We start from the raw sequence: 21,572 nt of genomic DNA, 5'->3' as shown, positions 1-21,572 counted from the left end.
GGAAAGGGGCTGATGAGGACCGTGATCTAAGCAGTGTCTGGTGATGCCCAACACAGGCGCTTTCTCGGAACGCCTTTACTCCTGAAATCACAAACCCCACGGAGAGAGCCAGGCTGCCATCGCCGCGCAGGTCTGAGCCTGCCCTGGCCCAGACGCTTCCCCACCCCGGTGTTTACGCCAAAGCGCTCGCTCCGGCACAGACTGAATCTGTGCCCCTGGCTCCGGCACCCAGCGGGGCCCTGGCACGCTCCGCTTCCCAGCAGCGTGGGCAGTGGCAGGGCCTGGCACCCCTCAGTGCTGCCCACCCCTCCATGGACCTTCATCAGTGCTGAACTCAAGCAACCACAAGCAAAGAGCCACAGTGCAGATGGAGAGGATGGAGGTCCCTGGCTGCATGTGTTCATGACTCTTCTTCACTCCTGGAGCTCACAGAATCTTTTTTAGAGTTGTCCATTTTTTTTCATGTCCACAAAATATGAGGTTCTTAGCAGATTTTACACTTTCTAATTTCTTTCTCAACTTCCACTCTTGCTTTATGCTTCTACAGCAGGGCTAGAAGGAACATTGCCAACAGGAAAGCATTTCCACTCGCCTGTCAAACTTAAGCGTTCCCAGCAGCTCTACTATCTCTTCCCACCAATTTCCACTCAACCACACAAGCAGACCAAGAACATCCTCAGCAACAGTGACTTGGAGCAGATCTGGTCCATCGTTACCCAGGAGTAGGAAGCTCCTTTCTACCAAGGAAACTGGCACTGCCCAGGGAACTGGCCTGTGCTCACCTCCTCATCAGGGACTTATTGCAAATAAGCTACTGGCAAGGAAGGTGGAGGACAGGAACCACACGGGTTTCCCCACATGGTTAATTCCTACCATGGTGCCTTCCTGGATTCACTCACCCCCTAGAGCTAGGTGGGGCAGAGGAGACCACGTCTGGGTCCACCCACTCCAAAGAAGGAGTGACATGTCACCCCAGTTTGGGAACAGGTGTGTTCAGTGGCCAGATCAAGGCACATTAGGAGACCTAGAACTTGTTTGACATGGCCTATTATTTCGTGGCATCTTGAGTATATTCCACAAATTCTCCAACAAAGTAATGGCCCAGGTCAGCCTTTCCAATCATGTTCTTCTAACACATCAGTTTGGTTCTTACAGTACAGGGAGGGGGTGGCATTTTGCCAGTGTTATGTAAGAAGCAGCATGATTGCATAAGTTCAGTTGGTCGCAAAGGTATAAAATAGGCTTTATTGGTTACTACAGCTGGAATTTTTTTCCAGAGGCATCTGTGTGTATTTTAAAGGAACTTGTCCTTTTCTAGTTTTAGGGTCTTCTGGGATCATCATTCTTCTGGATACTTTTGCTGTCAGAAATCCTTGTGCAAAGGAGAATGTTTGCTTTTGTGCGGGAAACAGTAGGAGGTTGTATGTCATTTCATTGGAACTGCCTAATAAAGTGCTTGAGTTGCTCTACTGACCTGCAATCTGTGCAGTCAGAGGCAGGTATTTGCTTTAAATCAGTCCTCAGATGCAAGCCTGGGATGCTTGATGGACTCGTCCAGTCCTCTTGAGAGTGACAACAAGACCATATGACAGCAACTAAGAACTGCTCTATTTGAGATCTTTCTAGAGAATCAAATAGTGAAAAACATCTGCTGAAAATACTAGTTACTTGACATAATTTCACAAGTAGGAAAGGATCATTGCATTCCACGTGTCCAGGTAGAGTGGGATCTTGTGTCTTTCAGGGAAGGGAAAAAATGATACAGCATCCAAAAGTGGCCAGAATGTGACTCACTGTAACTTCAACAGCACAAAGAGAAATGGCAAACTTAGCTTTGTTCCTCTTAATATCTCCTATACATATCGCATTAAGCATATGGAAAAGACCTTGCAAGACCAAGGCCTGATCAGCAGCTAATGCATTCCCAGGTTCAATAACAAGTACATTTTGTACATCAGAGGAGTGGCAGGCTGCCCAGAGCTTTTGGGCAGATGCTGTTTCTAAAGAAATTAAATGCGTGAATAGATAATAACCAAAGAAGTCCCTGCTGGAATAGACAATGGACAACCTCCTTCTGATAAAATCAAGTTCTTGCTCAATCATTCCTCACTTGAACACGAAGACGAAATTGAGTCAGTCATAGAATCATAGAATGGTTTGGGTTGAAAGGAACCTTAAAGATCATCTAGTTCCATCACCCTGCCATGAGCAGGGTCACCTTCCATTAGACCAGGTTGCTCAAAGTGCCATCCAGCTCGTCCTTGAACACTTCCAAGCATGGCACATCCACAACTTCTCTGGGTAATCTGTTCTGGTGACTCACCATCCTCATGGTGAAGAATTTCTTCTTTAAATGGAGTCTAAATCTACCCTCTTTCAGTTCAAAGACATTACCCCTTGCCTTATGACTGCATGCCCTTGTAAAAAGTCCCTCTCCAGCTTTCTTGTAGGTCACCATTAGGTACTGGAAGGCTTCTATAAGGTGTCTCTAGAGCCACCTCTTCTCCAGGCTGAACAACCCTGAGTCTCTCAGCCTGTCTTCATAGGAAAGTGGCTCCAGCCCTCGGATCATCATTATGGCCCTACTCTGGACTCACTCCAACAGGTCCATGTCCTTTTTATGTTGGAGGCCCTAGAGCTAGACACAGTACTCCAGATGGGGTCTCACCAAAGCAGAGTAGATGGGGAGAATCACCTCCCTTGACCTGCTGGCCACGCTCCTTTTGATGCAGCCCAGGATACAGTTGGCTTTCTGGGCTGCAGGCACACATTGCTGGTTCATGTTGAGCTTCTCATCAAACAACACCTCCAAGTCCTTCTCCTCAAGGCTGCTCTCAATCCATTCTTTGCCCAGCCTATGTTTGTGCTTAGGATTGCCGCAACCCATGTACAGGACCTTGCACTTGGCTTTGTTGAACTTCATGAGGTTTGCACAGGCCCACCTCTCCAGCCTGTAAAGGTCCCTCTGGATGGCATCCCTTCCCTCCAGTGTGTTGACTGTACCACACAAATCAGTGTCATCAGCAAACTTACTGGGAGTGCAATCAATCCCACCGTCAACGTTGCTGACGAAAATGTTAAACAGCGCCAGTCCCAACACCAACCCCTGAGGAACACCACTTGTCACTACTTGGGCATTGAGTCATTGACTGCAACACTTTGAGTGTGACCATCCAGACAATCCCTTATCCACTGAGTGGCCCATGTGTCGAATCCCTGTCTCTCCAATTTAGAGACAAGGATGTCATGCAGAACAGTGTCAAATGCTTTGCGCGAGTTCGGGTGGATGACATCAGTTGCTCTTCCCTTATCCACCAATGCTCTCCTGAAGGTCCTGGAGTCCTCAAATAAGCAGCTGGGTTTCTTTCCTCTTCTTTACACTGTATGTTCTCCTAAGAACTGGCAAAGCAGCAAGGATGATTCCTCTGTCCTTTCCTAAAAGAGGCATATTGCAGGAGGTCAGCTGGCCATGCCAGAGTGAAGAAGGAGTCACCCAATTTCTTCTCACCTGGTTCTCCCCAGCCTGCTAAGGGCAGGAGGGAAGGAGGAGGGGAAAGTGTGGCTAGCCCATGTCCTTGCCATGCAAAGCAGGAGGAATGGAGCGGTGACCCAGCAAGGAAGACCTGCATAACAGCAAGCAGGAGCAGGTACCCTGTGGTGAAAAGATGAACATGAGATTGGCAAGCACTGGGTGAGCTCTGACGTGGGAAGGAATGAGGTGCGGGTCAGGGTCAGAGGGACAAAGAGGGGTAACCTCAAACCACCTGGGTATTTCAAGCAGCATGATGCAATGTGAATTCCTCAGCTGGCCTCCCCCACTGCTGAATCTTCTCCTCAAACTGCTGCCAGACCCTGTCATCCCTGTGTCCCCACCTCTGGTTGAAATGGCTTTGCTGGCTTCACTGGGAGCCCTGTGGGAGCCAGACAAACACCTGGCCATGCTGAACAGGCTTCCTGGCAGGGAGAGTTTATACCTACAGCAAGGCTCAGAGAATGGGTGGGTAAAGTGCACATGTTGGAGGAAAATACAGCACCTGAGTGGTGGGATGCTGCTGTTGATGTTGGTGTGGCCACTGTCAGCTGCTGGCACAAGGAGGTGGCCAGAGGCAAATGTTTTTTTGCCCCGGGAGCTAGACGGCTGGTACCACAAGAAGGCTCTGGGAAGCGCACAGATATTCGGCCAAAACTTTTCCAAAGGACAAAGTCCAAATCTTGCCTCTCTTTTTCTTCTTGTTCCTCGTGGCCCATGGGGATGGTACAGCCTCACAAAATCTCTTCCAAGGCCAAAGATCCTGGATGCAAAGGACAATGGCTGTTCTGCCCAGCGCATGGCTCTGGAAAGCGAGAGAGATACAGTTCAGCAGTGCATGGGTGTAGCTGAGAGGCAGGTGGAGATGCCCTGCACAACAGGTGGGACACTTTTGGATGTCATACAAGTGAGACAGTTGCCCACCAAGACCACGGGCTTACCCTTTGCCTCCAGGTGAAGGTGGCCAGGGGAACAGCTGTAGTGTGACTGCTAATGCAAAACCCTGGTGTAGATGACAGCATGAGGCCAAGAACATTTTGCATGCAGGCTTGGTCCCCCATCCTGGGCTATGCACTGCACATGATTGGGATGTGGTTCTTGACCATTGGGACCACTGGGGCCAACAGGATGCTTCTGGAATGCCTCATGGTGAGAGGGAAGTTCGGTGCAACCAGTCATCCAGGATAGCTGCAATATCTGATGTTCCTGGATCTCACTCAGTCTCCGAAATACATTTGTGGTCTATGTGACAAGTGGTTTATTTTCAACACCTAGAGCACAGAAGGCAAGTGAGATGATGAGCTGTCATCTAGGGCACTTTATACTTTTTTAGTGCCAACTATGTTACAATATCATTTTGATGTCACCATCTCCTCCTGCTGAAATAAAAAAATAAATAAAAAAAAATTCATTGCTAGATAACACTTCTCAGCAGGGAGATTTCTGTGTTTGTTTTCCATTACACCTGCTTTTCATTACTTCATTGGCTTTTACAGAAGAGGAGGAGACAGAAAGTAGAGGGAGAAAAATTAATATATTTCTATATTTTAAAATCCTTTTAATTATAAAAGATCTGAACAATCCCTTAAAAAATACCTGACTTTGGTCTGTCAACATGTAGTTCATGTCATAAACTATTCATGGGGGCTGGGATTAAAGCTGACATTTTTTAGAGTGATTAAATTTGAGAACCTGATGAACAGAGCTGGGTTTTCATTATTCCCCTGACATTGGCAGAAACTTTCAGAACTTGGCAGTTTCTAAGTATCCAGCACATCTCTGCGGAGCCCAAACAAACAGCCTGGGGAAAGCCATAACAGGTAATACCTAACGATGGGTACATCTCTAAAACCCAATACTCATATGCAGCACTTTCATCCTGATTTGTTCCACAAAACTGCCTTGCCAGGCTTTGCAGGCAGGTGATGGCTCCTCTGTTCCGAGATGTCTCTTGGGGAGCAGCTGCAGGTGCCGAAGCATTTGCCAGCTGTGCAGGGAGCAATTGGTTCCTGACAGGGCCAGGTGAACCATCACCAGCTCCCTGCTCTGCTGCTGTAAGGGAGACAGACACATCTCCAAACACCCCCTCTAGCTATTCAGGATGGGTTTGCTACAGTGCTGCACATAGACTGGATGGAGGCTCCTACCCTACAAGCATCTGACACAGGAGATGTGGTAAATGAAATCCCAAATCTCTTTGGGAGATGGTATTGGACACAGAGAAATTCTGAGTCCTCTAAGAGGAAGATTTTCATGCAAAATCTTGTCCTTGCTCGAGTACAGCAATCTGGTACCAGCTCAGGGCCCCTCTCGGGAGACCTGTCCTCAGGAAGAGTTTTGTTCCCAGAAGAAAGAGCTCTGCATAGGATTAGTCTGCAAAGCAACCTGTCATGAGGGTTTGTAAATGAGGTCTGCAAGGACCAAGCTCTCCTGGGCAAAACTTCAGAGTGCACAGGCTGAAAAAGGCCCAAAATCACTTTGGGGAAGCCCAGGGAGAATGGTCAGAGGTAACTAATGAACTGCTGAGCTGCTCTAGCCCCCAGCCTCACATGCAAGAGGAAGGGATGGAGCAGGGGAGGATGACCAGCCTGGGCTCTCTTGCTCAGGATCCTCACTCAGTCAAGTTGTTCCAGCATAACCTGGCAAGACAAGATTCAAAATTCACAGGGCAAGGGGAATTGAGCTGGGCTGTGCCATTGACATGAGAGAAACTCTCCATATCTTCCTTCCCTCCTCCTTCTCTTTTTCTCCTCCTCCTCCTCTCCAGCCCCGGCAGCACCTCTCTGCAATGCCCATATAATGACAGCACCCTGGCATTTGCCTAAAAGAGCTGCTACCTCTGGCATTTCTGTGCATGGGCCTCCTGAGTACGCCCATCTTAACTGACCCACATCTTTCCACAGGCTGTTTCTGAGGCAGCGTCAGTGTGTTTTGCTAGTGCTGCTCGCATTGCCCCTGCCCTGCTAGGGCAGTTTTCCAGGCAGGGCAAACATTTCATCATCATCGCCTTTGTGTTTCTTTTTCTTTCTCATTTCCCTTTTTCCACCGCCATGTTTTTCCCTTAAATATTGCCTGATTTTCACAGGGGTGCAGGCAGTGGGGTGAGCTCACTGTGCCGAGTGCTGCATGCCAGCCTGTTCTGCCCCACTGCTGTCACAGGGGCTGTGGGGTCCACACCAATCACCTCAACCCAGGGACACAATCCTCAGCCACCAGCCCCACTGCACATGCCAGCATGACATGGGTGGAAGGAGCTGCACCACTTCCATCAGTATTCCTGATGAGAAGACATGGCACACTGGAGGGGAAAGCATCAGCCCCACCATTGTCCTCATCTTCACTCAACTGTGCGAAACCAACCCCTTCCAAAAAGCCTCATCTTCTTGTGTTCCCCGCTGTGGGAAAAGCAAAACCTTGCGTTTCCACGGGGCTGGTCGTGTGGGTGAGGTGGAAAGCGGGCAGGAGCCACAGGCAGCTACCGGGGCAAGCTGCTGCCTTCTCAACTCCTGCATCCCAAGAGCCAGAGCTCACCACGACATGCTGCTTTCTGCAGGAAAAGCATTTTTTTGTTTCATTATTTTCTCTTTCTGCTCTTATTATTTTTCAGAGCGGGGAGGGGAATCGAGCTGGGGGATTTCACTAAAAGTATATATTACAGGGGAAAAAAAAAATATCCATCTTCTGTCTAATCTGGAGAATTTTCTTGATGCAGACAAATATCACTGCCCAGAGGGCTGAATTGCTTCTGCTTCCAGTTGCTGAGAATTACACTTTGTTAGATGGGAGTATGATGAAAACCTTAAGTGGTGGCAAAAATGGAAATTTTGCAGAGATAGCTGCTGGAACCCTCAGGAAGGTCAAGCTTAGTTGCTGAAAAGGCACTTTAAGCCTTTCTTTAGACCAGATCTTTCAGTAGGGTGGCTTTTCCGGAAAAGAAAGAAATGGTTTAGGAAAATGGGATGACACCATTTTCTTGGGGACAGACATAGTGAGAAGAGGCAGAGTAAGGAATGAAGTTTGCCCAGTGCTAGTACATAGGAGGAGCAACCTGGGACTGGTGGAAAGGCTTTGCCTGGCTGAGGTTTTGCATGGGGACTTTCAGTCTCCTAATTCTAGATCTGGCACCAGTAACTTGCATTTTCCCCGAAAAAATATTTGTAGAGTAATTCAGAGTGCTACAAAGGTGATGCTATGCAAATTTCTGGTGGGAAATACAGCTGTCTCAAAACATTGATAGCCTGTGGTTTCATTTATGTGGTGGGTGTTAATGCGTCTAATGATTCTGAGGAGACCTGTCTGAAAAAATGAATTTGGAGTTGTTTTGTTTCATGAATAGTTCTGAAAAGTCAGGAAGGAGGGAATTAGTTCATATTGTGACTGAGACTATTTATTTAAATTACAGCAAATGGGAAAGGTGAGGAGAAAATGCTGCACTTTGATTTGGAGCAATTTACAAGTAAAATGGAGGGGAATTTCAAACTGAAATAAACATTGCAAATGTACTTTCTTGGAATTCTTTTCTCAGGACAAAAAAAAATTAGTACAACCAGCACTAATGCTCAAAACTATTTGTCAACAAATTTGCATTTTTCACACAAGGGAAGTTTCAGGTGAAAGAATTTCACCCATGCCCAGCTCAGAGCCTAAGAATTGCAAACATCTCCCAGCCCTTTGCCATTGTGTGAATTAACTCAGCCAGACATCTGCACTCAACGTCTCACTGCTGAGGATACATCTCCAAGCCATGCTTTGCATGATGCATTTTGGCAAGGTTTTCCCCTATTGTGGTGTCACACAGAGAGCTCTCAGGTGACACACGAAGGTCCTCCAGCTCCTGTCTGAGTTTGTGGGGGTCACCCTCCTCCCCACAATGGCAGAGTACATGAGGCCAGTCCCCAATATGAAGGCTGGGGAACCCCCACCCCCCAAGTCCTATGCTCCAGAAGCTAGGCAAAGAAATGGTAATAAAATCAGACATTTTAAAATGCAACCCTGTATTTTTTCCCATCTCTTTTATCCTTCTCTGTGACCTGCAAGCCAAACAATGAAGCAGTGTGCTGGGACCTGAGAACCATTCATTAATGTTTACAAGACACTGAGATAATAGGAGAAGAGAGACATAGAAATAGTCTGTATGAAAAAAAAATGATAGAAATAATATGTTCAGTCTCTGTGATTACTCATGCTCTCAAAGCTGAGCAGGTGCACAAGTTTTTACAGGTTTGGGCTTAGTTTGATCCAAAGATACCTTCAGATCAGGCCGTTTCCTCCATGAGCAGAGCACTCCCCAGATTCATTTGTCTGCTCCAGGTAGGAAGGGGGAATCTGTTGGATATCAGGAATTTGGCACTATCACTGCCTCACTTCAGCCATGCCCATGATCCACAGGAAGGTCACTCACCAAAACACTGTGTTGACAAATGCCATAGAAGTGTGGAACTGGGAAAGTCCAGAAGGACAAACACTGTTTAGGTTTTACAGTGCAAATTGCACTAGGAACGGAAAAAATGTCTTTCCATTTTCCTGATCCCAGACATTCCTGGGAGCATAGGCCGCAGCTGCTTTATTTTTAAAATCAACAAGTTCTTCTGAAGAAAAAGCATTTCTTGGTCTCGTGATTGCTGCAGTAGGAAGATCTGTCCCCTTGTGTGCGGGCGATGTTCTTCCTGCCAGCTGGACTCGCTCGCTGCCTCAACCCTGTCCCAGCCATGCACAAGCTGTCCCTTATCTGCCAGGCCGGGCTGGAGCAATGCGATTGAGACATTTCAAGACATCACCTAGGAGAACAAGATAAATCAAGGTGAGCTGATTTGTCAGTCTCTGCTGCACAGTGTAAAATGTGCAGCCAGTGCATTGTCCTCACAGCTCCGTCTGCACTGTGTGCTGACAGCACCTTCACAGCACCCAGACCTGGGCATGACACCCTCTGGGAACGGGGGGATGCTCTGCAAGTTCAGGGGGGTGTACAGCCCCATCTAGCTCTCGTTGTGCACACAAGACCGAAGCCACCCCTCCTACCTGCTTTGCCGTTGCACCCCCTGAGCAATCCCAAGGGTCTTGCATCAGCTGGAGTAGCCATATCAAAGCTGGAGTGTGGAAGAAAAGCAATTTCTTTCCCCTTGCTGTGAAGCTGGATACAGTGCAATGGAAACGCCTGCAAAATATGTTTTACATGGAAAAGTGTTTTGCTCCAGGAAAACGCTAAACTGATCCCACTTCCAGTTTCTGGCTCCATACTTGTTCTCCCTTATCTCTGCGATACACCACAGCACGCTGTGCCTGAAGGCTGACGCCCATCACCAGGCTGCACCACCTCGCAGAGGCAACCTTCTCTTGTTTCTAATCCAGTTTCGTACTGGCTACTTTGTACCAGCTGAAACATCTTATCTCCCTTGCTGGATTAAGGTCTGCCCTCTCTGCCTTGCAGTTTAGCAGTCTGGCACGCTGAAATGGCAAATTTCAGCTAACGCCAGCTGTCCCGGGTGTCTATGCAAGATGCTGCACTTCCTCTGACCTTATTGCTTTACAAAGCAACTTAAACCTCACCTAGGTGCAATATGGTTCATGCTCTTGCTTCCTGCTAAGGATGCGTTCAAGCTCTCTGATGGGTAAGGGTGGAGTTGAGAGTGCGTCTCCCTTAGTAAGTGCCCAAGTGGGGAAATTCATCTTGGGCTGGCAGAAGTGATGCTCAGAAAGCCCAGGGGGGGCAGGAATAGCCTCAGACAGCAGAAGCTGTTCAAGTCTCCAGACTGAAATTCTCAGCATTATCATTATGTCACAGAATCTCGAGGCACCCAACCAAGACCAGGGGACTTGTTTTGCTGGATCCTACACATCACAGGCTTGAAAGGAGCTTCTCTACCCACAAACATACTCACTAAGTTCCTGGTCTCGCAAACTCCTACAGGCATTACCATCAAACCTCTGAGAAATTACGTGGAAAGGAAGATGACCAGGCCCTATGAAAACTGTCTGTTCCTGTCCCTGAGTTTAATTAATCTGTCCATGGGTTTAAGCATCTCTGAAACACCTTGTGGAAGAAGAAGGCAGGGCAGGGAGAGCTCAGGAGGAGTTAATGACCCACGGAGAGCACTACTGAGCTGGCACAGGGGCTCTTGTCATGGTCCTGTGGGCATCTGCTGCTCTGGGGGGATGCCCTCGCCTGTGGCTGGTGTCTCCTGTGTATTTGACTGTTTGTAGTCAATGAATGAGGCTGAATATCTCTTCTGACACACTCCCATTGAGGCTGCAGTTTCCTTGGTTTGCAGTTCGGCTCACTGCACAAACATATTTACTAATCCTGAGAGTCAACTTCCATAGACAACCTGCACGTGGTGGCCGCGGTGCTGACCCTTCCAAAGCAGGATCTGCAGAGGGACTTGAAAGTCTGTGCACTGTGTCCCTCTAGCACAGAGTTGAGCTCTGTAGTGACCCACTGTGAGTCACCATGTCGGCGCTGCTTGGCCAGCATCTGCGTGCTAGGAGCTTTCTCTAGCCTGTTGTCTCAATGACAGAACTAAACCTGATCTGAGTAACAGACTTGGTTCCTCCCAAGGGAAAGCTCCTTGCTGTCATCTTTTTGCCTTAACCAAACAGACAGACCTATGAACCCTTGAGATACTGGGGATGCCAGCTGCTAACAAGGTTGGCCAACGCCTGGGATGTCTGGGGGCTGCAGACATCTTAGCTGAGCTCTTCCTGCTCAAGAGAAGGTTAATTAATCAGCTCTGCTCTTCTGGCATCACCCAAAAGTGAAAATACTTTCTGGCAGAGCAGCAGGCACAAAATTAGCTGCTGCATTAAACTGCCAAATCTCCTTTACTCCTTTATTAGTTGCATTTGGTGATGATGAGGAGTGAGGCATTAACCGGTCCCTGATGGATAAAGAAACTATTACTCTGCTTTCTCTTTGCAGCAGAGAGGAGGAAATAGGTTTTATTACTGAGATTTCCTTGAAGACATTCACTTGACTTTGTGGCATCAGAGACGGAAGAGAAATGAAGAACAGAGAAATCTTGGCACAGCAGGAGAGATTACACATGGATAATAAAAGAGAGAAGTACCAGGTCAATTGGGATCTGAAATATACCTAGGTGATTGAATCCTTGTGCAGGGCTGAAGCTCTAACGATCTGCTGGGCTCAACTGATTTCAGAATTATAGCCAGGATTTCTGTGCTGGCACTTGGGGCCTAAACAGTGAAACTTGCTGGGGACACACATTTGTGATGCATAGGAACAGAACAGAACAGAACAGAACAGAACAGAACAGAACAGAATAGAATAGAATAGAATAGAATAGAATAGAATAGAATAGAATAGAATAGAATAGAATAGAATAGAATAGAATAGAATAGAATAGAATAGAATAGAATAGAATAGAATAGAATAGAATAGAATATTAGGGGTTTTTTTTTCTTCTTCTTTCAAAATTACATCTTGAAAATTTTTACCCCTCTTTGTTTCAGGCCTAGGTCCCAGCTAACATGGCATGACCCCCCTAAAGGAAGGAGCAAACTGGAAGAGTCCATTTGAATCATCTCATCCATGTCCCAAAATCTCAGAGGGTTCACTCCTGAGAGATCTGTGTCCTCCACATACATCCATGAATCACAGCATGGAATGGCAACCTCTTCAGCTACCACAGCTGTATTCAGCTAGGGTCATGAACCAAAGCCCCACATACTAACTCCAGAAGGGGCAGGGGTAAGGGCATGGGGCAGGCTGCCAGCTCGGTGGCCAGGCTGCAGAACTCATGGTGCATTCTGCTACCTCTGCTCCAGGGCCAAAGAGAGGGAACGGGGCTGAGTCAGGCAGAAATGGGTGGGAAACTTTTAAATCACTCCAGAATTACGTGCTGATTTTCCTAAGGCATAATCCCTACCTCTTGAATTTTCTAACCATTTCCCAGAAAGAAAAGCATAGCCTGGACACAGATGTCCAAGAGACCTCCAGTGGGAAGGAAAAGGAGAGCACAGCTGGTACAGCATTGGCATAACTGTGAAGGATCAACAGTCTATGAACAAACACAGGGTAGAAATCAAAAGAAACCCCCTAACTGTGTTGGGTAAAGAGGTCCTGCAACAGGCAGCCAGAGGCAAAAAGCCAGCCTTGCAAGTCTGCAGCTTCTGAAGAGGATGTGGTGGCCCAGAGCTGTGGGGACTGGGTTCCACTGCCCACCAGGTCCCTCCTGTTCTTGGTCACTGAGGGACCATCTCATCTCGTGGCTTGTGGAGTCCAGTCACCAGGAGGACTGGGAAGGGGAATTGCACAAAAACATTGCGTCCCATCACCTCTGATACTGAAGGAAGATGACACAGACTGGTGGCCAAGGGATACCCTCCTGGCCAGGGTGCGTTTGCACCTCCCAGGAGGGAAAGTACAGGCTCCTGGCTCAGGAGTTGGCGTGAATATCAACATGGCATGGTGACATGAGCTCTCCTTGCAGGACAGGTCCACCAGGGGCCTGGTGGTGGCCAGAGCTTTGCTTCAGATGGTTCCTTCTGGCTGCTGCTGGGGCACGGCTCCCCGCACCTTCGGTCGTCCCACCTCCCTCTGCCGCACTTCCCACATCTACAACACGGAGCTAAAGTTAATTACAGCCCCTAGCGTGGAGCTGCCTGGCTTGGCTTTACTCGTCTTTCAAAAACACTTGGCGATGAAAGATGCTTGAGAGAGCAGAGTATTTTTATTACTAATAATTATAAAAATTAACCAAATATTTGTCTAGCAGCATCCCTCCCTGTTGCTGTTTCTTGCATAAAATACACAGGTGTTCTGACTGCCAAACCAAAGCCCCAGAATCACTACATCAGCCCTACAGTATCAAAAAGGGGGGCAAAAAAGTGCCTTGGGTCTAAAAAGAGTTGTCTGTTCCAGCAATGAATTTAATTGGCCTAAAAATAGCACAGGTATACTGCAGATCCAAATTGCTTGCTGACAACAAACCCAAACAGGGCCCATGGGCTGCCAGGTAGCAGGTTAAACGCTGCCTCTGAGGCTGCTGGGCTGATCCTGGCACCCGGGTATTTTTCAGTGCTGGTATTCGCCACCACTTGCTGCTGTAGAGTCGGGCTCTTGTAAAATGTTTATCAATGCCTGGGCATCTTCCAAACCAAGAAAGGGTGCACACAGAGAGAAGTGTCCCCTTGCATTCAGCAGGGACTGCATTTCATCACTTGTTTTAATTCCCATCTTTATAATTTTATTGCTTTTTTCCCCCCTGTTTTCCAATAAGCTCCTCTAACACCTAATAAATTCAGTTCTTTTCCCTTCTTCTTACCTCCCCCTGCTGCCATCGTGATTACCTAGACAAGAAAAATACAGAGCACGGGGTCCTGCAGACTGAGGTTTTAGTGACTGATTTCAACCGACGTGAGCAGAATCAGCAATAAACTTCAATGTCATGGTATTTTGATTCCTCCTTCCTCCCTATTGCATGAAATATCTGAAGGGGACAGATGCCAAGGAGTGAGGAGAATTCTTTTGGGTCGTATAGCCAAGAATGAAACTAAGAGAGGAGCCATTTCCAGAGAGGTAGAAGCAGTCAGCTGTGCAATAGTTATCAGTAATAGATGGCATCTCTCACTTACGTGATCTCTATTATCCTCCTATCTCAGCATCTCACAGTCTTTAATGGATTCTTCCCTCCAGCACCTTTGCGAGACCGCGCCATTGTCCCATATGCATTTAACCAGCTGGGAGCAGAAGCACCAACAGGCCAAGACCCAGCTCCCCAAACCTATGTCAGCACTCAGTTCCCACTGGTGACAGTCTAAAAATCCATCTGTAAATCTGGGCGCTACACTATTTAACCGTGCTTTTATTTGCGAAGGTAGGTAAAATGCTCTGTAACCACAGAGAGGCAAAAAAATCTCATAAAACCCAATTTTGTTACTTCCTGCTCTGCTTTCAAAACAAAACAGTAATTTTAAAAGACAATTAAACTCCGTGATTTCCAAGGGAGGCAGGCACACAAATACTTTTGAGGATCTGAGCCCACATGATTATGTAAGGAATTAGCAGGAGGGAATTAACCCAATCACTGGAGCATCCTAGTGGAGAGGATCTCATCCACACTCAGGGCTGCCATAGGGGAACATGCCGGAGCAAAATATAAAATGCAGAAATACTTAAAATTTAAATCAGTTCACCACTGTACTGCTCGTACTCCCCGAAGCCAGGAAAAACAAGCCCAAGGTTGCACGTACCCCTTCCAAGCATGCGGGACCTCCGTGCAGGGCAGACGGAGCAGCAGCAGCTGCCTGGGGACTGGTCGTCCATATGTTGCCCTCCGTGCATAGATGTAGCCTCTGCATGGGGGTAGATGGTCCCCTGGGCACCCACGGGAAATTTGGTGAGGGTGTCAGAAGTGCCGAGGTGCCGGCCCCACTCCGAGCAGCTGTGGGGACGAGGCAGCGCGAGCGCAGGATTTCTACGGCTCGGCAAGGATCTCGCACTCCTCCCTCCAGCCCGGGGCTGCTTATTAAATATGTTCTCATATTAAAACAAACCTACTTTAAAAAATAATTTTTTAAAAAAAGTAGAAGCAAACAGGTTTCGGGGAAGCAGTGGGGAAGGTTGTGGGCCTGATCCTGCTCTCTCTCTGGCTGGGGTAACGAGGAGCGTTGGGTGAAGCCTCTGGGACGGCAGGTCCTAGACGGGCTCCTTCACTCCAGCCTGGGTGGGACAGAAAGGAGATCTGGCCCCTTTCCCGTATTTTACTGCTGTCACGGTCGAATTTATCAGGCTGAACCCGCCGGAGCTGTTTGCAGGAGGGAGGGCAGCAGCAGCAGCCCTGGCAATGCAGGACGCGGCCGTGGGGAACCAACGCTCCCTGCCCGGGATGGATGCGGCTCCCAACGCGGTGCTGACGATAAACACAAACCTTTCCCGGGCAGGCAAAGGCTGCCTGAACTGTCACTTTAATTGAAACCCTCTGCAGCCCTATACTTCACCTTATGTTTAATGATTCACCTCTTAAGCAGCCCACTTGTACCTTTGTAATCTTTCTGAAGGTTAACTTGTTGATCCTAGAAACTCGTCTGGAGAGAGCGAGGTAATTTGCCGGGAGGCTCAGAAGAAAAGAATATCGTGTTTTCTGATGAAAAGTGTTTTTCTTGAGGGAGAAGGAAGGAGAAATAAATGGCAAAATTCAGAAGAGCTGATGAGACTTTGGAAAGAAAAAATAAAAGGAACAAAAAAAAAAAAAAAAGGAAATAAATGTCCATAAAATAAAAAGAAGAGGTGGGGGGGGAGCAGTTAAGTTTAGTTTCCAGCTCAAGGGAGATGTTTTATTTCTGCTTTATAGGAACTAAAAATATATTTGTCATTTACCAGATTAAATAAAAATAATCTTGGAGTTAAACTATTTTTAGGACATTAAGAGTTACATTCTTAGGGGTAATAATCTATTTGTAACACTGTAAAGGAATAACTGGCAATTTCATACAGCTTTGGGTTCGATCCTTTGTATATGCCATGTACCTATGCAAATAAATATCCCATTCGATTAATGTCCATCCTGTAGAATCTGCCTGCTTCTTTCTTACTCCTTTAATATTAATTATTTAAAACAAGGAGAAATCCCACAGGGAATTTTTGGCTCAAAAAGTAGCTGACTTATTCTTGTCATATGGGAGTAACAGAAAAAGATGAGAAAATCTAATTCTTTTTAAGTCCTAAAACTGAAACTCAAATAAGAAGAGTGAGGAGAAAAAAAAATTAAAACCCAGAAACCAAACTTACCCCCCACACTTTTTATATGAATATTCTGGTTTTTACTGTAGCTATTAATAGTCATACCTAAATGTAGTCTATAAATCTACTAATATATTATTTAACACTCTAACTAGTGGTATAAAAAAATATGAACTATTCTGTTGGCAATACATTTAATTGAATTATTTTCAGAGACAGCTTGTTATTGCCAGACATGCTTTTAGAGATAGTACAGAGAAATAAAAGAATTTCAGGAGGCAGTAAAACAAATAATTAACATTTTCATCATTACTTTCAGATACTCTCCCATCCAGTCACTAAAACCTTTAAGTCTAAATCAAAAGGTTTCAGTGAGCAAAATTGCACAGATCGTTTTAAAGAATACAAAAATTATGTTGATGTTTTATTTGAAGAGAGAAATTGAAATTCACGTAGCACTTTACTGGCTGAGGCGTCTGAGGAGTTATTAAAAGAAGAAAAAAAAAAGGACAAAATAACAGGCTAGTTTAGCCTGAACTTTAGAGGCCTGTTGCAAAATTATTTGGATCAATGCAAATCCCTATTTTAATTTAAGTGTGCTTGTGCTCGTAAAAGTTCGAGGCATCGTCCTCCTTCTGAGGCTCTCGTCTGCTTTTTAATATCAGGGATTCACAAGATTCTCTGAGGCATGAGCACAAGAGTAATAAATAACACTATTAACCATCCAAAGCAAGTGCTGCCTTTATTATTTTATTTCTCCTGACAAAGCAACCACTTTTGCATTAGGTTACCTCAGTGTAAATCCTTATCAGGAAAGTATCTGTAAGGGTAAGTGATGTTTGTTTTAATCTTGACAGCTGAAAGTTGACAAACGTGCTGAAAAGTAAAGAGATCAGCGGTGCTGCTCAGCCATGGGCCAGGGGTTTTCAGCTTCCGTGGGTCAGACGCTTCGTATGTTCATGGGTGCCCGGATGGCAAGATTTGGGGACAAGCTGGGGACACCAGCTGGGTGAAGGGTCCCTCACCATGTGCCCTGCCAGGAGGCTCCTTGCCCAGCACAGACCCTTCGAAACCCTGCCAGGCTTTGGCCCACAATTAGTTAAAAACTGATTGGGACCAAGGAGGAGTTGGAACTAATTATCTGTGGCTAGAAAACCTCAGGATGAAGTTTCCCTTTTAAATCAAAGACGAGGCAGAGATGGCAGGGGGCTGTTGGTGCTCAGTGGGACAGGGACGGTCTTTATGCATGTCCGTAAATGATATTTATTCACAGTCAGTGTCTGGGAAATCAGGCAGGCAGACAGGTATCTCCCTCCTTTGCCTGTATGAGAGGAAAGTAATTTTGGACAGGCAAGTCTGCACTCACTCCTGGCAGTGGGAGCCAGGCAGATGTGCCAGTTATTTGGGTGATTTCACAGAAATATCATCCTTGGATTTTATCTGAGCACGGCAGGGCCATACAGCCCTCCTTTATCAGAGCAGTTCTTGTCACGGGATATTGGTCTGAGTGCGATTCATTACTCCAAATGAGGTGCCTGCACGTGGCATGGAGGCAGCAACATGCTCTCATGAGGTATGGGGAACCACACCGTTGTGCGGAGGCGCTGGGGGATGGACGGCCACACACCCCTCAGCAACCTCTGGCTGTTGCTCGGTCCCCTTGTCCATCTCTCCATACCCCCATGCATCTCTCCATCTCCCTGCTCCTGACCTCCGAGGTGACCCGTACTTCCCCCCCACACCGCACTGGTCCAGCTCTGGATGCTGGTGGATGCTGAGTGGTACCTACGGCCGTTTAAAGCCTCTGCACGAGGTGCGATGGAAGCAACAAAAATTGGGCCAGGGGCTTGCAGATGGGCGAGCTGTCAGTGGGCTGATGGGGAGCTGGGCTGGGAGGGGACGAGGTACGGCCAGGTGTGCCCAGGGCGTGCTGGAACAGCCAGGCTCTACCATGACATTCAAGTTTTTCCACTTCCAGTCCTTTCCCTTGCATTAAGGACTGAGCCAGATTACAAACACTCCAATTAAAACAGAAAAAAAAAAAAAAAGAAAAAAAGGAAAAAAAAAAGTAAGACTAAAACAATTTTTATTATTTTTTTTAAAAAAGAAGAAAGCAAGAAAAAGGAACCCCAATGAGCATCGCCGTCCTCCAGTCCCTGCCACTTCCACACGCCCGGCTGCTGCTCCCTCTTCTCCTCCCAGCCGCAGCCCATGCCTCTTCCCATACCCAGGAAAACATTTTGTTCTGCGTTAAAAGCTAAAGCTAACACATGACCAGCGAGAGGCAGCAGTTTGTTTAGCTCTTGGAGTTTATTTTAATTGCGGCCTTGTTTTGTAATGAGGACGTCCGCGGCAGGGGGAGCCTTCTGGGATCTGAGGGGTTGTTCCGGAGGAGTTTCCTTATCAATAAAAAGACGTCTCGTCTATTTAAATTAACAAGAACCGGATGGGATGCATGCTCAGCTGCTTTGTTTTCTTGGAAGTTAAACCATACACGTTTGCTTATTAAGGATTTCAGTGGCCATCTGGGATCACAGGTCCCCTCCAAGTGCTACCTTCAACATCCCCAACCTCCATCACGGAGGAAGAAGGGGGAGAAAGATGGGCCCTGCATTCATGCTGACAGGCAGAAAACAGCCTGGTAAACCTGAGTAGTTTGTTATGATGATGCATGAAAAAAAAAAGAGGAAAAAAAAAAGAAAACCCACGTGATTTTTATGCAAATCAGGTGAAATGGACGGTTAAAAAAACCCTAAATGTCAGGTAGATAAGATCACATACACCTATAGCAGTGTCATGGTATTCTATGCACGTTACATTCATACTGGAAACCAAAACGTGTTACAGAAATCAGACACCCACAAAAAGCTCTGAGATTGCACTGAGAACAGGTTCCTGCAAAGCACCAACCTCTGACAAAAAGAAAAAAAAAAGAAACAAGAAAAAAAGTAGGTTAGATTAGAAAACAAGATAGTTCAATTCAGGCAGGGAATAGGCTGTCCCCGTGCAGCGTGCAGCCTGGCCTCAGCGCACACGCATTAATATGCACAAAACTCCTTTTAAGTACCATTCGTGCAGCGGCACTCGGCTTTGAAATGGGCAGGCTGCTCCCGCAACCCGGCCTCGACTGCCACGGGGAAGGGGAGAGATTTATGGGCTCTCTTCTGTCAGGCTAAACTTTTCTTTCCCAGATACATGCTTTTTTTTTGTTTTCTTTAAAAGTCCCGGTAGCTGTTTTGCATGGGGATGGGTAACCCTTATGGCCTGAAGGAGTTAATTTCTAAAGAAAAAAATTATAGCGGGGCACTGTTTATTTAAGTAGTATTTTGTAAAAGATGAGGCAGTTCTTTCCAGAGGTGCAGTTCACCTGGGAAAAATACTCACCGGCCTCGACACCACTTAAAAACTCACTGAGTCCCCTGGGGGGCATGACCCAAACCCTGGGGTCTCCTGTCACCACCGAGCAGCACCTCCAGCTCTGAGGGCCTTCAACATCAAACTGCAGCTCTCACGGAGGGCTAAATAATGTCACATCGCTTTGTGCCCTGCATGCCAACGTGCGGGCAGAGGGGTTGCTTTTCATCCGAGGAATGGAGAGGCTGGAGCTGGATCCCCATCAGGGGGATACGAGGCACCTGTGGTGATGCCCAGCACTGCTCCTGCCCCTGCTCCCGCTCCTCAGAGCCGCTCTGGTGCACCCAGAAACACCCCTGCCAGCTCCCAGGGGACCGTTCCCCAGCAGCATCATTCCCGTCCCGGCATCACCACCGCTTTGCAGGGCAGCACATGCGGGTTAAAACCCCTGCCTGGGTGTGTGTGGGGGGTCTCTGCAGGGTGGGGGTGAGTTTTTGAGAGGGGGGTGTGTAGGGCTGGCCCCCCACAGCAGGGTTATGGCAGCACAAACGGTGAGGCTGAGCTGCTGCCCCTCCACATGCCGTGCGGGAACCTCGTGGGTGCGCGGGAGCTGCCCCGAGGCCGAGGCTGGTGGGGAGCGTCCCGCAGCCAATATGGGGGCTGCCAGCAGCTTCACAACCCCCCAGCACCCCCGCTTCTGCACCACAGGGCTGCCTTCACCCCCAAAGCGAAGTCGTTCATACTCAGCTGGCTGAGGCGAGGGAGGCCGCCCCGCCGGGGCATCGCTGCCTTGGCCACCTGGCAGCCACCGCTGCTGCCACCAGCTGCCAAGCTGGTCCCCAGAGCAGGGACAGGCAAGGGAAGAGGGTGACAAGGTGACAAGGCCTCGCTCTGCCCTGACCCCTCTGGTTGATGGGGGAAGAGAAATGACCCCATCCCCAGCACCCCGAAACCCCCAGCGAGGTGCCGTGGGGATGGCTGCTGCTTTTCGGGGGACAGAAGGAAGCGGTGGGAGGTGGGGGTGGGTGGCAGGACCCCCTGGGGAGCTGCAGCCAGGCCCCGGGTGATGGGCTGGGGGAAAGAGAGGGTACAAACCCAGAGGAGAGAGGCCAAAAACGCCGCAAAGGCACCCAGGCCGCCCAGTTCCCAGCCCGAAGGGGATGCTGGTGGCCTTTCTCTAAATCCCCATAATGAGGGGAGTTTGAATGGAAACTCTGATGCACGCCCGCGCTCAGCAGCGGCCAGGCAGAGCGAGAAATCTCCCCCGTGTAAGTGCTACTTGAACAGAAGCCGCGCTCGACCTCGGGTCTCCACCAAAAAAAAATACCCAAGCGGCAGCGCTCTCGCTGCTCCCGAACGTCCCGCAGGCGCCGGGCTCGGCCAGGCACACGCTCCAGCTAAAGCGAAAGCATCACACGCTGCAGAGAAATGACCAAAAAAATGAAAAGATCTGTCCCCTCCCTTTCCTTTTAATTTCATTACTGTAAAAAAAAAAAATAAATAAATAAAAAATTAAAATCCCGGAGCAGAGTTTATATTATTGGGTCCATTCCTCCTTCACCTCTGAGCCGGCCGCCTGCAGACACCCCGGGAGCCCCTTCTCTGCCCGGGGCCGGGAGCAGAGTCGCTCAGCTCCAGCTGCACTCACTTTCTGGGAATTACATATTGTTTTTTAACTACAGGAAAGCCGTCTCTCCAGCATATCTGTACCATCTCAAGTGTCTCAGGAGTGCCATCCCTGCCTTGCCACCGGGTTATTTTTAATGATGAGTTGGATTAGCAGAAGGGCTTTCTTCCTAATTTCTTTCCCCCCACCTCCCTCATTGCTTTAAAGCATTTCGGTTCAAGAGCTCAGCTTAGAAATAAAAGCAGCACCCGGGGACTTTGCATCCAGGGTGGCTGCTCCGTGGGGCTCGGTGGTGGCTGAATCAGTAGCTCTGAGCAATTGCATTAGTAGACCGAGGGCACTGTGACCTGCGGTGGTTATTCTCG

The sequence above is a fragment of the Streptopelia decaocto genome, assembly GCF_964273445.1.
Source record: "Streptopelia decaocto genome assembly, chromosome: 6".
Lineage (NCBI taxonomy): Eukaryota > Metazoa > Chordata > Aves > Columbiformes > Columbidae > Streptopelia > Streptopelia decaocto.
Note: the sequence above shows the minus strand (reverse complement) of the source record.